We start from the raw sequence: 15,504 nt of genomic DNA, 5'->3' as shown, positions 1-15,504 counted from the left end.
GGAAGACGGAGGCGGGGGGACCCTGCGGGGCCTGGAGGAACCTGGGGAAAATCGCCCCATGGGGCCCCCCCCGCCTGGGCAGCCCTGACTCTGGGAGCCCCTCTCCCTGCCGCCGCAGCCCAGGCTCGGCCGTGTGAGGGGCTCCCGGGGCGTGCGAGGAGCCGGGGATGGACGGGGAGCCAAGCCCGGGCTGCGGCGGTGGGGAGAGGGGCTCCCGGGGCGTGCGAGGAGCTGGGGACGGAGGGAGGAGGGGTCCTGCTGCCGCTGCCGCTCCCGGCGGCGCCGCGTGTCCGGTTGGGCTCTGCAGGGCGCTGCCGGGCTGGGCAGTGGGCGCAGATCCTGGCGCAGGCGAGTGGCTGCACCAGGGCCGGCTCCCGGCAGTGAGGCCCCAAGCAAAAAAAATAAAAAATGAAAATAAAAAAGGGGGCTGGAGTGCCGCCCCGTAGAAAGTGCCGCTCCCTGGTGCCTAGAGCCGCCCTGCAGGCTTGTCATCCCAAGAGGAGTCTCTGACACACCTCAAACCAAACGCACTGCTTCAGGTAAAATAGACAAACAGCTTTATTAACTACACAGATAGATTTGAAATGATTATTAGTCAAAGCACAAGAAGTCAGATTTGGTCAAATGAAATAAAAGCAAAACGCATTCTAAGCTGATCTTAACGCTTTCAATGCCCTTACAAACTTAGATGCTTCTCACCACAGGCTGGCTGGTTAGCCTTCAGCCAGGCTCTCCCCTTTGATCAGCGCTTCAGTGGCTTGGTGGGGGTGTCTGTAGATAGGTGGAAAGGAGAGAAAGAGCATGGCAAACGTCTCTCCCTTTTATCATGTCCTTTCTTTCCTCTTGGCTTTGTCCCACCCCTACCTTCAGAGTCAGGTGAGCATTACCTCATCAGAGTCCCAAACTAACCAAGGGATGGGGGGTGTCTCACTTGAGAGTCCAACAGATCCTTTGTTGCTGCCAAGGCCAGTGTTCTTTGTTCCTGTGAGGCTGGGCTGTTTGTCCCATCCATGCCCTGATGAGGTGTGAACCTTTGCTCCTGGAGAGCTTTTGCCTGGGCTGCTTTAAGCCATGAGGACACATTTTCAGCCTCATAACTATATACATGAATCATAGAATATCAGGGTTGGAAGGGACCTCAGGTCACCTAGTCCAACCCCCTGCTCAAAGCAGGATCAATCCCTAACTATATCATCCCAGCCAGGGCTTTGTCAAGCCTAACCTTAAAAACCTCTGAGGAAGGTGTCATAACTATAAAGGGAAGGGTACAGCCCTCCTGTGTACAATACTATCAAATCCCTCCTGGCCAGAGACACTAAAATCCTTTTATCTGTAAAGAGTTAAGAAGCTCAGGTAACCTGGCTGACACCTGACCCAAAGGACCAATAAGGGGACAAGATACTTTCAGATCTTGGTGGGGGAAGGCTTTTGTTTGTGCTCTTTGTTTTGGGGGTTGTTCGCTCTTGGGACTAAGAGGGACCAGACATCAATCCATGCACTCCAAATCTTTCTGAACCAGTCTCTCATATTTCAGACTTGTAAGTAACAGCCAGGCAAGGCATGTTAGTTTTATTTTTGTTTTTCTCAACTTGTAAATGTTCCTTTTTCTAGAGGGTTTACCTCTGTTTGCTGTAACTTTGAACCTAAGGCTAGAGGGGTTCCTCTAGGCTCTTTAAATCTGACTACCCTGTAAAGTTATTTTTCATCCTGATTTTACAGAGATGATTTTTACCTTTCTTTCTTTAATTAAAAGCCTTCTTTTTAAGCACCTGATTGATTTTTCCTTGTTTTAAGATCCAAGGGCGTTGGATCTGGACTCACCATGGAAATGGTGGGGGGGAAAGGAGGGGGAATGATTAATTACTCCTTGTTTTAAGTTCCAAGGGTTTGGATTGGTGTTCACTTGGAAATTGGTGGAGAAGTCTCTCAAGGCTACCCAGGAAAGGGTTATAGTACTTGAGAGGGAGATATACCTGGGGGGGGAGGGGAAGGTAAACAGAGTTTCTCAAAAAGCTCATAAATAATTTGGGTGGTGGCAGCAAAAGTAAATCTAAGCGGGTAGTTATGCTTAGAGGTTTTAAGCTAATAGGTAATAATTGGAGATCTACCAATCTCCTAGAACTGGAAGGAACCTTGAAAGGTCATTGAGTCCAGCTCCCTGCCTTCACTAGCATGACCAAGTACTGATTTTGCCCCAGATCCCTAAGTGGCCCCCCCTAAAGGATTGAATTCACAACGCTGGGTTTAGCAGACCAATGCTCAAACCAGTGAGCTATCCCTCCCCTGCCTCATGCAGGTCCCCACATCCCTCATGCAGGTCCCCACATTTCTACCCTAGAGTTCAGAGTGGGGAAGGAACCTTAACAGAAGGAGATTCCACCACCTCCCCAGGTAACCCATTCCAGTGCTTCACCACCCTCCTAGTGAAATAGTGTTTCCTAATATCCAACCTAGCGCTCCCCTACTGCAACTTGAGACCATTACTCCTTGTTCTGTCATCTGGTACCACTGAGAACAGTCTAGATCCATCCTCTCTGGAACCCCCTTCCAGGTAGTTGAAAGCAGCTATCAAATCCCCCCTCATTCTTCTCTTCTGCTGAATAAACAATCCCAGTTCCCTCAGCCTCTCCTCATCAGTCATGTGCTCTAGCTCCCTAATGATTTTTGTTGCCCTCCGCTGGACTCTTTCCAATTTTTCCACATCCTTCTTGTAGTGTGGGGCCCAAAACTGGATACAGTACTCCAGATGAGGCCTCACCAATGCCAAATAGAGGGGAATGAGCACGTTCCTCGATCTGCTGGCAATGCCCCTACTTATACAGCCCAAAATGCCATTAGCCTTCTTGGCAACAAGGACACACTGTTGACCCATATCCAGCTTCTCATCCACTGTAACCCCTAGGTCCTTTTCTGCAGAACTGCTGCCTAGCCATTCGGTCCCTAGTCTGTAGCAGTGCCTGGGATTCTTCCGTCCTAAGTGCAGGACTCTGCACTTGTCCTTGTTGAACCTCATCAGGTTTCTTTTGCCCCAATCCTCTAATTTGTCTAGGTCCCTCTGTATCCTATCCCTACCCTCCAGTGTATCTACCACTCCTCCCAGTTTAGTGTCATCTGCAAACTTGCTGAATGCAGTCCACAGCCTCCTCCAGATCGTTAATGAAGATATTGAACAAAACTGGCCCCAGGACAGACCCTGGGGCCACTCCACGTGATACCGGCTGCCAACTAGACATGGAGCCATTGATCACTACCCGTTGAGCCCAACGAACTAGCCAGCTTTCTATCCACCTTATAGTCCATTCATCCAGCCCATACTTCTTTAACTTGCCAGCAAGAATACTGTGGGAGACTGTATCAAAAGCTTTGCTAAAGTCAAGGAATAAACACGTCCACTGCTTTCCCCTCCTCCACAGAGCCAGTTATCTCATCATGAAATTATAACCTATAAGATTACTGCAACAATTACTATAACATCGCTGTAACAACAATGCTCAGTGCATCATAAACCTTCCAAAGATACCCGACATGACAAACTTTGCATTGGACACCACACAATCATTTTATAAGGATGAACATGGGGGTGCAGGGTGTTCCCACGAGGTACAGAATGTCATGGGGTTCCCCCAGCATTGGGCAGCCTCAGCCACCCCATGTCCCACCCGCCCTAGCCCCAGCCAGCTTCCCGGAAGAGGAGCAGCCTGCCTGGGCTGGGGCCAACTAGTGGCAAGCAGGAGGGGGCCTCGGGGCGGAGCGTGGGCCTGGCCTGTTTGGGGAGGCACAGCCGTCCCCTGCCTGTGCTATCTACAGCCCACACACATAGACCAGTGTACCTCGTGCCAGCTTCACTGGGAGAATGGGTCTCTGGTCTTCCCTCCAAGCCAGCAGCTCGCTCTGACTCTGTGCTGTCTCTCAGGCTGCTGGGGATTTCTCAGAACAGCTCTGGGTTTATGTGGTTCTTCTACATCAGATTAGTGCTTCTACCAGCTGGAAGCAGATTTCAGTTTCTGTGTGTGCCAGTGTTTGAGGGGAGGGGAGGAAAGGTGCCTGGTCAGCAAATACTGACAGGAAACCTATTTGGAGTGAGTTCTACAGGTATTTGTAGTGTTCAGAGCATCATACAGGTACAACACCAGAGAGAGAACAGCCTGAGCTGTTCCAAACAGTTAACCACACCGTGTGGTTTGGGAAGAGGGTGTGCAATTTTAGTGCACTTAGAAAAATCAGCTGTTAAACAGTAAGAGAGGTTCAACTGTAACTATTGTAGAGCTACTGCCCCACTAAAATCTAGGTTCATATGCTGCCCCTGTGCCAGGTGTCACAGGGTCCAGACACCCCAAGGGCAGAACAGGGGGGCTGAATCCCAAAGAATAAGCAATGGAATCAAAGGATTGTGCACAATGCTATTGTGTAGAGTAACGCTGAGTGAGGTCTTTTCTGAAAGCTTGTGATGTTCTGAATTTACTAATCCCAGTGAGAGATGGATCCAGGCTGTGGTTAGGGATTTGTGTATCGTGATTGCAGAGAGCTGGTTCCTAAAGCTTCACCTCCCCGTCCCAGCAGGGTGGTGGCCAGCCAGGCAGGGAGGAGCTGCCTTCCCAGCCAGACAAGACTGACTCAGCCCCTCGCATTGTACAACCCTGGGAGAGACAAATAATGGGTCTCTAGTGTGCGAACGGTGTGGGGTGTGTCCCAAAGTGACTGAGAACTGGGGGCTGGTTTCAGGCCTTTGGGGTGAGGAACCAGAGGGGAAAAGGCCCCAGGTCTGGTGGTGAAGAACTTGGGGTAGGCGGGTTTGGGGACGCTTGGGACTGGAAGGGCTGGTGGGGTCACTCTGCAGGGATAACGAGGCTGCTGGAAGCCAGGGTCAGACCTTTATGCCTGTGGATGGCTACTGGTGCCAGGGCTCTGAGCCAGAGCTGCACAGCATTAAGGCCCCCATGGTCACTGGGCAGGTAGTGACAGACCCTCTGACTGCTCTGGGCAGGGCCAGCTCCAGGTTTTTTGCTGCCCCTTGCTGCAAAAATAAAAAAAAGCTGGAGTGCCGCCCCTTGAGAAGAGCCGCCCTTCAAAAGTGGTGCCCCAAGCATATGCTTGGATGCTGGTACTGGCCCTGGCTCCGGGGGATTCCCGGAACGTGTCACCGCGGTATCAAAGTGCTTCACATCCAGGCTCCTGCTGTGTCTTGTTACTGTTCCCTGTATAACATCAGTACAAATTAACCCTCTCTGCCACCCTGTCAGCTCCAGCCCGTGGCCAGACTCATCCCAGCACTGACACTGCGGCTGGTGCAGGGGGGTGGCTCGTACCCTCAGGGCTGCTGTAACTTGTGCCCTGCATCAGTGGTTCCTCTGGGCCATTGCAGAGATGTAAGAATGCCCCTGTCATGTCTCCTCCAACCCCTGGTGCACCCCAGAACACCCCTGACACCCCTCTGTGCTGGGCTCTTGGAGATGGTCTTAGAGGCTCTCTGGGGTGGGGGTTTTATCCGAGTGACTGTACATTATAGGGCACCTTTGCACCTGGTCCTTTGTCCATCTCCTCACTACTGTATGGAAACCTGCAGCTTCCCTGATTCACCTCCTTCCCCTCCAGTCTGTCACAAACGCTGCTGCTAAAGTCACCTCCCTCTGCTTCCAATCCAAGCACATCCTCTCCTCCTCAGTTCCCCTCCCTGACTGCTGGCCTCTTACCACGTCCAATCCAGGCTCTGTGGGCTGGGCCCCACTGCCCTGCACCTTGTCTCTCACCCCACTGCAAAGGGGCTGGAAAGCACTGGCCAGTGGAATGAAAATGCTTCACACCCCAGTGTGCACTGGTGTCATTCACTTCACAAAGTGCCGGGCGACAGGACATCAGAGCCACTGAGCAGAGTCCAGCCTGTTACACGTGTCATCTCCCTGTCTCCTGCTGCCTTGGTTTCATCTCTCGCTCTCTCCCTGTGGCTCTGGCTCTCTGTGTTCTCTCACTGCCCAGTCCTACATTTCACCTCTCCTCAGACAGCTCCTCTGGGTCTCACCCTCAGACCAGGTGCAAATCCCGCTGCTCCTGCCTCTGCAATGTCTGTAAGATCCAACCTTTCCTCTGCAGCCTGACCGCTAAACCTCTTGTCCTCCCGGATCATCTCTGACTGGAGCCTCCCCCTCTCTGGCCTCCTTCATACACACATCACTGCTCCCCAATACAAAATGCTGCTGCTAAGTTAACCTTCCCAGCCTGCCATTCTGACCAGATGACTCCCTCTTTCGATCTCTCCACTGGCTCTACCCTGCTTCACTGCACTGGTTCAAACTTCTTGTCCTGACCGTCACAGCCCTGCTTAATGCCAGCCCTGTCTGCATCCCTGACTTGGGGCTTATCACGTCACCCGCCAGCCCCTCTGCAGCACCAGCACTGCCAGTCTCAGTGCCCATTCATCTGCTCCTGCCAAACCAGCTCCGTGCCTGCTCCCGTGATACCCTCCGCTCTGGGAATGCCCTGTCCAGCTAGCTCACCGCGTCCTCGCCCGCCCCTCACGCTTCCTTTCAGGAGTCTCATAAGGAGCCAGTGAACAACACTGATTATTATTTAATTTAAAAAAAAACTAAGCTGCTTGTGGCAGGGTGTGTGTGTGTGTGTGTGTGTGTGTGTGTGTGTGTGTGTGTGTGTGTGTGTGTGTGTGTGTGTGTGTGTGTGTGTGTGTGTGTGTGGGCGCGTGCACATGGGTCTCTAATGTGTCTGTGCAGCACCTAAAACAGCGAGGCCTCAATTCTGATAAAATATAAGTAATAAAAAGTTCAAATCAAGTCCCCAGGATGTGCAGGTGTCTGTTACTGAGTCACCAACTGACCCTATGGCTGTAACCTTCCTCCTTCCCTGCCCCCTCCCTCCCTACAATTGGGTACCCGTATTTCTCACATCATTCTAAACTCAGACTGGATCTATCTGAGGTGGGGACCAAGTTCTTCTATTTGTAGCCCAAGATTTTCAGAAGTGGCTAGTGACTGCGGGTGCCTCAGTTTTCAGGGGCCCAACTGGAGACACTTACAAGGGCCTGGTTTCCAAGGGTGGGTGCTCAACACTTTCTGAGAGCCGGGCTCCTCTGAGCTGGGTCAAGCTGGGCCCCCAGCCCCACGAGTCACTTTTGACTATCTCAGCCATAGTGTGAAGTGCCCAGAACTTTGGGGCTGTAAAAACACCAATTGCTCTTAACAAACAACGGATGAGAATTTTCAATGCAGTCACTGCCATTACAAGTCCTTCTGTCAAATGTTGTACCCAAGTTTCAAACCCACAGAGAACACTGTACCTTGGGGCTGCTAATTCAGCTTGGAGACCCAACGTCCTGCAGAGTCTGTGGTCCCTGCGGCCTGGACACCGTTCACCAGAGCTCTGGGGCTTTCACAGAAAAGTGGAATTTTTCTATGGTTTCAGATTCGATCTTACACAGTAAAACTGTTTCCCTTTCTCTAGGGCGTCACGCCCACGGGCTGTAGGAGGAGTTACTTGGTCAGTGAACTCCAGTGACAGGAAAACAGCTTGGAGCTGATTTACCAGAGTTGGTTTCTCAGTTCAGTCTCAGAAAACGGGAACCCAGGAGACAATCTGGCAAGTGCAGCTCTGCTCATGGTTACTCGGGGGGGGCCAGTTGTATGGGCCCCTGGTGCCCAGGCTCCAGCAAATTCAGGGCTTGGGGCCCCCGACTCCAGCAGTGTTCGGGGCTGGGTCTCTCTGCTGGCTCCAGCTGCTGTCCCAACCCCCACGCACACCCCCTCCCCTGAGCATCCCCCAGCCCCTCGCACCCCCTCCTCCAAGTGTCCCCCCGGCCCCTCGCGCCCCCTCCCCTGAGCATCCCCCGGCCCCTCGCGCCCCCTCCCCTGAGCATCCCCCCGGCCCCTCGCGCCCCCTCCCCTGAGCGTCCCCCGGCCCCTCGCACCCCCTCCTCTAAGTGTCCCCCTGGCCCCTCGTGCCCCCTCCCCTGAGCATCCCCCGGCCCCTCGTGCCCCCTCCCCTGAGCATCCCCCGGCCCCTCGCGCCCCCTCCTCTAAGTGTCCCCCCGGCCCCTCGCGCCCCCTCCCCTGAGCGTCCCCCGGCCCCTCGCGCCCCCTCCTCTAAGTGTCCCCCTGGCCCCTCGCGCCCCCTCCCCTGAGGGTCCCCCAGCCCCTCGCGCCCCCTCCTCTAAGTGTCCCCCCGGCCCCTCGCGCCCCCTCCCCCACCTCAGACTCCCCGCAGAGGCGATGTGACACCTCAGCACTTCAGGCCTTTCCAGGAGCCTCCAACCCCAAGGAGGCAAAGCCTGATTGTTCCCCTGCCCGAGTGACTCTGGGCCCCACCTTAGCTCCCTGGGTCCTTCCTGCTGCTTGGGCAGATGGTAAATCTCAGGCCGTAGCGCGCTGGTCTCCTGGGACAGGTCCCCGCACACCCCGGGCACCCGCCTTCCCCTTCCATGGCCTCCAGGCCTCACCCGCTTCATTTACCCCCCATCCTGACCCGAATGCTAGGGCTGGGGGCCGAAGGCACCTGCCCTCACCCAGCTCCTCGGGCTGAGGCCGGGTTGGCCCTAGGGGTGGCCAGGCTGGGTGACCGCTCGGGATGCACCTTGCTGAGGGGGTGCTTCCAGAGCAGGGGTGTCCTGTCCCTTCACCCCTCCCACTGCTCCGCAGCTGTCTGCAGCCCGCTGCCCCTGTCCCGTCTCCCCCCCCCCCGCCCCCCGGAGCTGCCCCTGGCCAAGCTGCTCCCAGGAGCCTCCTGTCAGGGTGCCCCCATCCCCCTGCCCGTGTTCCCTGCCTCCGCTGAGCTGGGGGTGGGGGGACAAGGGTTTGTGTGGCTGCCACGGGGGCAGGAATGGGATGGGTCACTTGATGATTCCCTGTTCTGCTCACTCCCTCTGGGACCCATGGCACTGGCCACTGTCGGGAGACAGGACCCTGGGCTGGATGGACCTTTGGGCTGACCCAGTGTGGCCGTTCTTATGAATAAAATTTCAGTGGTTGCCCTTTTCCTTTCTCTTCCGCTGTGGGTGGATATTATTTCGGTCAGTGGCCATATATTGAACAGACAGTACCAGTGAATACGGAATTGAAGGTACTTGCGTTGCGCTTGTACTTGTACTTATAAATACACGAGTGCTATTCCCACGCTGTATTTGTTCTTACAAGTGCACCTGGCACTTATCCGTAAGTCCTGAGGACACAGCAAAGAATACAACTGCCTCAGATAAAGATCATTTCAGCTGGAATGGAGCTGGGATGAGGCTGCAGTTTGAGCAAAGGAAGTGATTTGTGGGTGTATATTGGGTTCTTTATTAAAGTTACAGTAATTCACACAAGAAACAGCCCTTCACCATTTGGTGTTTCTCCCCTCGAGCTCCCATGTTGTCTCTGGGGCGTGTTACCGTTGCTCATGCAGGGGAAATCATCACTGTGACCCAGACGAGGTCAATGGATCGTTGAAACAGGTGCTACTTAAGGAGTACATAACGCCTTGTACGAGTCCTGCGTGAAGGTGGGAGTTTTACCCTGCATTGAATTCGATACAACTTACCTTTATTTAAGAGAAAAAATATTCACCATAAAAGCTAAAGAGTCTATTAATTCTCAGACTCTAACATAGCTGGACTGCGATCAGAACTGTTTTGGGTGCTTCTGGCACATACAGAACGTATCAGAGGGGTAGCCGTGTTAGTCTGGATCTGTAAAAGCAGCAAAGAATCCTGTGGCACCTTATAGACTAACAGATGTTTTGGACCACGAGCTTTCGTGGGTGAATACCCACTTCCTCAGATGCAAGTGGGTATTCATCTGAAGAAGTGGGTATTCACCCACGAAAGCTCATGCTCCAAAACATCTGTTAGTCTATAAGGTGCCACAGGATTCTTTGCTGCTTATACAGAACGTAGCCATTCATCCAATAAATACTTTAGCATACAGGTCCAAAGGATGCGACAGGATCTAGATCATACAGTGCACCGGGTTCTGATTAGACTAGACCACAGCCATAACAGTAACGTATAGAGTACCAAAAACCTGCCCACAACCTGGTTGGTGTGACCTCATAACTGCTCAGACATTGCACCTTCTCTCTGCACTATGAAAACAAAACCCACACGGACTGTATTGTAGCCACTTCTGGCTCCACCCATGTGTTTCTGTCCAATGCCATCCCCTGAGGGCAGGGCCTGGGCAGCTATCTGTGTTTGATACAGCACCCAGCTCTTAACAATAGCACTAATTACAACTTAGCACAGACAATGAACAGCTCCCAGGTTCATTCATCCACCTCTTCATACCCTATGGGTGCCCTTGAGGTTAATTCCTCAAGTGTCACAGAGCCCCAGAAGTAAGGGGACAACTGAGAGGAAGAAACCTGTCAGGCCCCATCTCGGCCACATCCCAAGGGGCCATGCAGGGTCTAGCACGGTTTGTACGTCTCACTCTCCCCCTGGTAACCGAGCACTTGCCCTGACCAGTAAATGCAAATACTGCTTTTCCCCAGCCCGGCCAGTCGTCACCAACACAAAGTTGTTGTTTTAGAAATATACAAAAGATGAAGGTGCAGCTGCATTTATGGGGCCTCGTTGGCCCTCAGAGGCTGGGTCGGGCTCCTGGGAGATGAGCTCTCACCCCATGGCCTGCGGGAGGCCTGCTGGGGGACGGGACGATGGAAGAGATCACGTCAGTTCTTCCTCTTCATTTTCCATTGAAGGGAGCCCTGCATTCCCAGCTACGCACCCCATCTCCTCCCAGTGCAGGGGTGACGCAGTCTGTGGCTCTCTCTGGGATGGGGAGGGCACCACGCAGGTGGAGTTACTGCAGTTTGGAAGATATAATGCAAGATGATCAGTTGCCACAAGATGTTTTTAAAGGGCCGTTGGCCAGTGCAGTGTTTGAAGAATCCACTCTGTAGCCACTCTTTCGAGACGGCGTATCGCAGCCGGGCCCCGCTAGTCACGCCCGGTTCTGGTTTTGACTAGCGAGGGCAGGTAGCTACGAAGGGCGAAGCTGCAGGCTGTGTTTGCTGAGTGCAGGGTTCTGGCAGTGATCTGTGGAAATGTATTTTAAGACTATCTATGGCATCTGTGTGAGTCAGTCTAGAAGCTCCCAATCTGTTGAGGTACAAGAGCCACCCAGCCCCAGTTCAGGGCCTGGCCGTCCCAGGAGCCAGCTGCCAGGCTGGCCCAAGGCCAAGGGTTTTGATGTTGAGATGCACTCAGAGCAATCCTGATTTCCTTGATCTGGTCCAGCTCTGATAAATGACTTACTGTGTCGGCCACTGCGATCAACAACTCTCAGCTAATAGCAGTAGCAGCAATCGGCAGGTCAGTCCCAGCATCCTCCCATTCTACACAAGCCACTTCCTGGGCCGCATCCTGCCCCGTTGAATTTAATGGCCCAGAATCAGGCTGGCCCAGCTGCAAGTCCCACTTCATCTGTACTGTCAATGCTGCAGCACCATTTCTAGTTCCTGTGACCGTCTAGCCACACTCCAGGGGCTGCTCCCTCCTCTGCCTGTTGTGATTTCTCTCCTGGTGCCTCTACCAGCCCTTCTGGGCATAGACCTCACCTTGCCCTGCCCAGCACTGGGGCCGCTTTTGGCACTGCAGAAATCACGAGGGAGCCGGCGGATTTCCCCTAGGCGTTGCCCCCTGGGTCCCAGGCAGCCAGAGCCGGGAGTTTGACTGGTAGGTGGAAGACAGACCCTGTTAGAGTTTGCGGCTGCGGTAACCTCGCTCCTACGGCTTCCAGCTCACAGGAACCAGTCCGACAGGGGAAGCAGGGAGGGGTCTTGGCCTTGCATTGCACTGTGGGCTACAGGCCTGTTCGAAGTGCTGCAGCTGCATCTGTCCTTGATTTGGGGTGTCCCTTGAAATGAAACACTCCAGGAAGGCCCCCTGGCGACGGTTTGAGGAAACTCTTGCCAGCTCTCCCCCCCCACGCTGCAGCAGGAACCAAAGTGGTTTGCAGAGTGGAAGGGCTGGAGAGCTGCTGAAACTCACCGTAACTGGGCAGTGTCGGGCTGCTGCAATGGGGCACAGCAGTGTGATAGCATCGGCCACCTCCATTTTCCAGCCCTGCCACAAAAACCATCCCGCCCAGCAGCACTGCCACAATCCTGCCATCCCTGCACACTAGGGAGCCCTGGGCCTCCCCCCACGAGCATGGCGGGGTAGGGAGGTGATGCCAGAGAATTGCAGCCACCTGGAGGATGCTGGGCCTGGGCTGCCACTGGAACCGTTACACCTGAAGACGCTGTGCGGCTCGAAAACTGCTCCCTCACCAATCAAAGCTGTTACCTCCTCCCCATCCCCGTCCCTCTGATGCTGTGAGACCAGCACTGCACACACCTGAGTACAACAGCCCTCGGAAGCACGTTTGTAGGGCTGCGCTGCCTGACGGGCGGGTCTCTGAGAGGAACATGCCAAACTTCAGGGATCGGGGGGGGCTGTTTTTATTTGTATTACGGTAGCACATACAGACCCCAGCTGCAGTCAGGGCCCCCTGGTGCTAGGTGCTGCACAACTACACAGTCAGCGACAGCCCCTGCTCCAACAGGCTTACGGTCTAAATAGACAAAGGCTGGACGGGAAACTGAGGCACAACGTGGGGGGAGGCGAGGTGACTTAGCAGGTGAGTGGCAGAACCCAGACTAGACCTGAGGTCTCCTGATTCGCCCTCCCCACTGGATCACATCGCAGAATGCTGGGTGCTTCAGGCTCAGGGGCTGATTCGTGCCGGTGGGTGGCTTGTGTTAGCTCCAACCAGCCTATGCAGGGAGATGGACAAGGCTGAAGGGCAGTCCTAACCACAGCCAGGCTCAGGCCGAGGCTCCTGCTGGGTGACTGCTGAGCTCCTGGCCGAGCCAAGCTCCAAGGAGGGGGAGTTTGGACATTCGAGCCGAGTTGCTCCAGGGATGTAGGATAGGAACTCAGCCCATTTGCAAGGCCATATTCACGGCACAATCTACCCACACTAATTCCTCATCATACCATCTAGGTGACAGGCTGGTGGGGTATCCCCTCCCTGCAAGCTACTGCCCCTACCACGCATGCTCTGCTTCCTCCTCCAGCTCTGCCGCCTTCCAGCCAGCCACCCCTGCTGCGTGGGGCTCCCGGCCGGCCGAGCCTGGTGTCCTGTGGGCGCCTGCTTCCCCAGACCAGGAACACGCGCTACCCCAATAGCACAAGTCAGAGGAGATGCTATCAAGGGTGCACGTAAGGAGGAACTTGCTGTGTCCTGTAAGGCAATAAGGAAGGTCTTTCCCATGCGTTGGGGGGAAATAAGGGAAAAGAAACAGATAGGACTGAAATACCCTCAGGGCTTGCCTGGCTCCCAGGCCTGCCCACCCGCACACTGAATAACACCTTACGCTTCAAGTGACCCACTGGGCCTGACCGGGGCGTAAGGTCCTACACACAGCAACCAAGGGCTCCGGCTGCCCCACAGAGGAGTGCTAGAGCAGAACCTAGGTTGAAATTAATGATGACACTTCTGGAGCCACTGCCTTCCCCTCTTCCCTGCAGTGCTGCTTTGCAAAGACAAGATCTGCAAACCGTTTGGGCAGGAAGGACGATCCTGTAAAAACAGCTGATATGAGATCACTTGGCCCATATGAAATATTTAACTGCTTTCTCTATAGTCTAGAGCAGCGGCTCTCAACCAGAGGTACAGGAATGCCTTGGGGGAAGCAGAGCTCTTCTAGGGGTATGTCAGCTCAGCTAGAGATTTGCCTAGTTTTACAACAGGCTACAGAAAAAGCACTAGCGAAGTCAGTACAAACTAAAATTTCATACAATGACTTGTTTATACTGCTCTATACACTATACACTGAAATGTAAGTAAAATATTTATATTCCAATTGATTTATTTTATAATTATGTGGTGAAAACGAGACAGTCAGCAATGTTTCAGTAACAGTGTGGCTGGGACACTTGTATTTTTATGTCTGATTTGGTGAGCAGGTAGTTTTTAGAGTGGAGTGACACTTGGGGGTGCGCCAGACAAATCAGACTCCTGTCAGGGGGACAGTCCTCTGGAATGGTTGAGAGCCACTGGTCTAACACAGTGGTTCTTCAACCTATTTACCCCTGTGGGCTGTACATAGACTATCAGGGTTGGAAGGGACCTCAGGAGATATCTAGTCCAACCCCCTGCTCAAAGCAGGACCAATCCCCAGACAGATTTTTGCCCGAGATCCCTAAGTGGCCCCCTCAAGGAGGGAACTCACAACCCTGGGTTTAGCAGGCCAATGCTCAAACCACTGAGGTATCCCTCCCCCATATGCAGCTCTCTGTGTTATGTGGGCCACATCCACGCAATAGACGTACCATCTCTCTGGCCAAGATGGCGGCACAGCAGCCCATGAGTTCAGAACCACTGGTCTACAGCAAATCTAAGGAATATACAGCCTAGCACCACAGCAAACCAATCGTGGTTTTGAAAAATCATTAACAGGAGAGATCTTAAGCCTGGATGTGAGAACGCGCCATCCCAGAGCAGGGAGGTCGGGAGCTTCAGAACAGCTCAGAAACGGGGTACTGGGCATTTTGGAAAATGTGTCCCCTTGTTTCGGTGCTGCGCGCTTTTGGAAATCTGACCCCAGTGACGGGTGCTGAGCACGTGAAAAATCCAACCCCAAGGAAGGGCAAACACAACAGGTGCTTCCTTACCAGCCAGGAGAGACGGACGGAGACGACAGCTGCTAGCTGGGAAAAGGACACGTTCCGGCGCAGGTGAGTTTGAACTGCCAGCTCCAGACAGGCATGCTGGGAACAAAGCTTCTATAACAGGGCTACCTGGGGCTAGGGGAAGTTAACAGGAGCCGAGGCAGGGGATAGGAGACTTGCTTTGGTGGTGACATAATGCAAATGAAGCACTAATTGCCCAACGAGGAAAGAAAAGTGAGTCTCTGTGCCTAGTAACACAACAGAACTAGGGCTTGGGAGGGGAAGGGGGGATTCCACTCCAGTAGTGGAAACACAAGCAATGAGCAGCACGCGGTCCCAGGACAAACAGTGCCAAACCAAAGAGGGGGTTTGTTTCGTTTCTAACCTTTTATTAGTTTCTAGATTAGAAAAAAGAATGAAAATATAAACACACGTGGACCTTGCTTGACGGCAATCGAAGGGCGTCTCTGGAGAAATTCTTATACATCCAGGCCCAGTGAAGAGAGACCCTAGGCCACAGTAATAATAATACTTAATCTTCCAGCCACGCGCTCGACAGCGCCTTCCAAGCACCGTTCAAACAGCTGGTGGCTAGCGACCCTCACAACACCGTGAGGTAGGTGCAGGAAGCATTATTATCCCCATTTTACAGATGGAGGAACTGAGACCGAGAGATTAAGTAGAGCCAGGATTAGCACTCAGGAGCCCTGGATCCCAGGCGTTCCCAAAGGCTAGGCCAGCAGTTCTCAAACTATGGGGCGGGCCCCCCAAGGGAGGCGCAAGCTGTGGCTGACAGCGCCCGCTAGCCGGGGCTTGTGCAGAAGGGCCATGCATGCCCGGGAGCTGCTCTCCACCCCGCCCTTCGC

General features: G+C 53.8%; 1 protein-coding gene and 1 pseudogene across 1 annotated transcript in view; both read right to left on the bottom strand.

Moving 5' to 3' along the window:
• Positions 1-1,231, bottom strand: part of LOC127045950 (uncharacterized) — a 116,518-nt pseudogene extending 115,287 nt beyond the window's left edge.
• LOC127045809 (uncharacterized) overlaps positions 1-7,674 on the bottom strand; it is a 106,390-nt gene extending 98,716 nt beyond the window's left edge. The window contains 1 exon segment of the mRNA XM_050942440.1: positions 7,286-7,674. The gene's annotated coding sequence lies outside the window, so the exon portion shown is untranslated.
• Between the last annotated feature and the right edge of the window lie 7,830 nt (positions 7,675-15,504).

The sequence above is a fragment of the Gopherus flavomarginatus genome, chromosome 2 (genome assembly GCF_025201925.1).
Source record: "Gopherus flavomarginatus isolate rGopFla2 chromosome 2, rGopFla2.mat.asm, whole genome shotgun sequence".
Taxonomy (NCBI): domain Eukaryota; kingdom Metazoa; phylum Chordata; order Testudines; family Testudinidae; genus Gopherus; species Gopherus flavomarginatus.
Note: the sequence above shows the minus strand (reverse complement) of the source record. Positions and strands in the feature narration are given on the sequence as shown.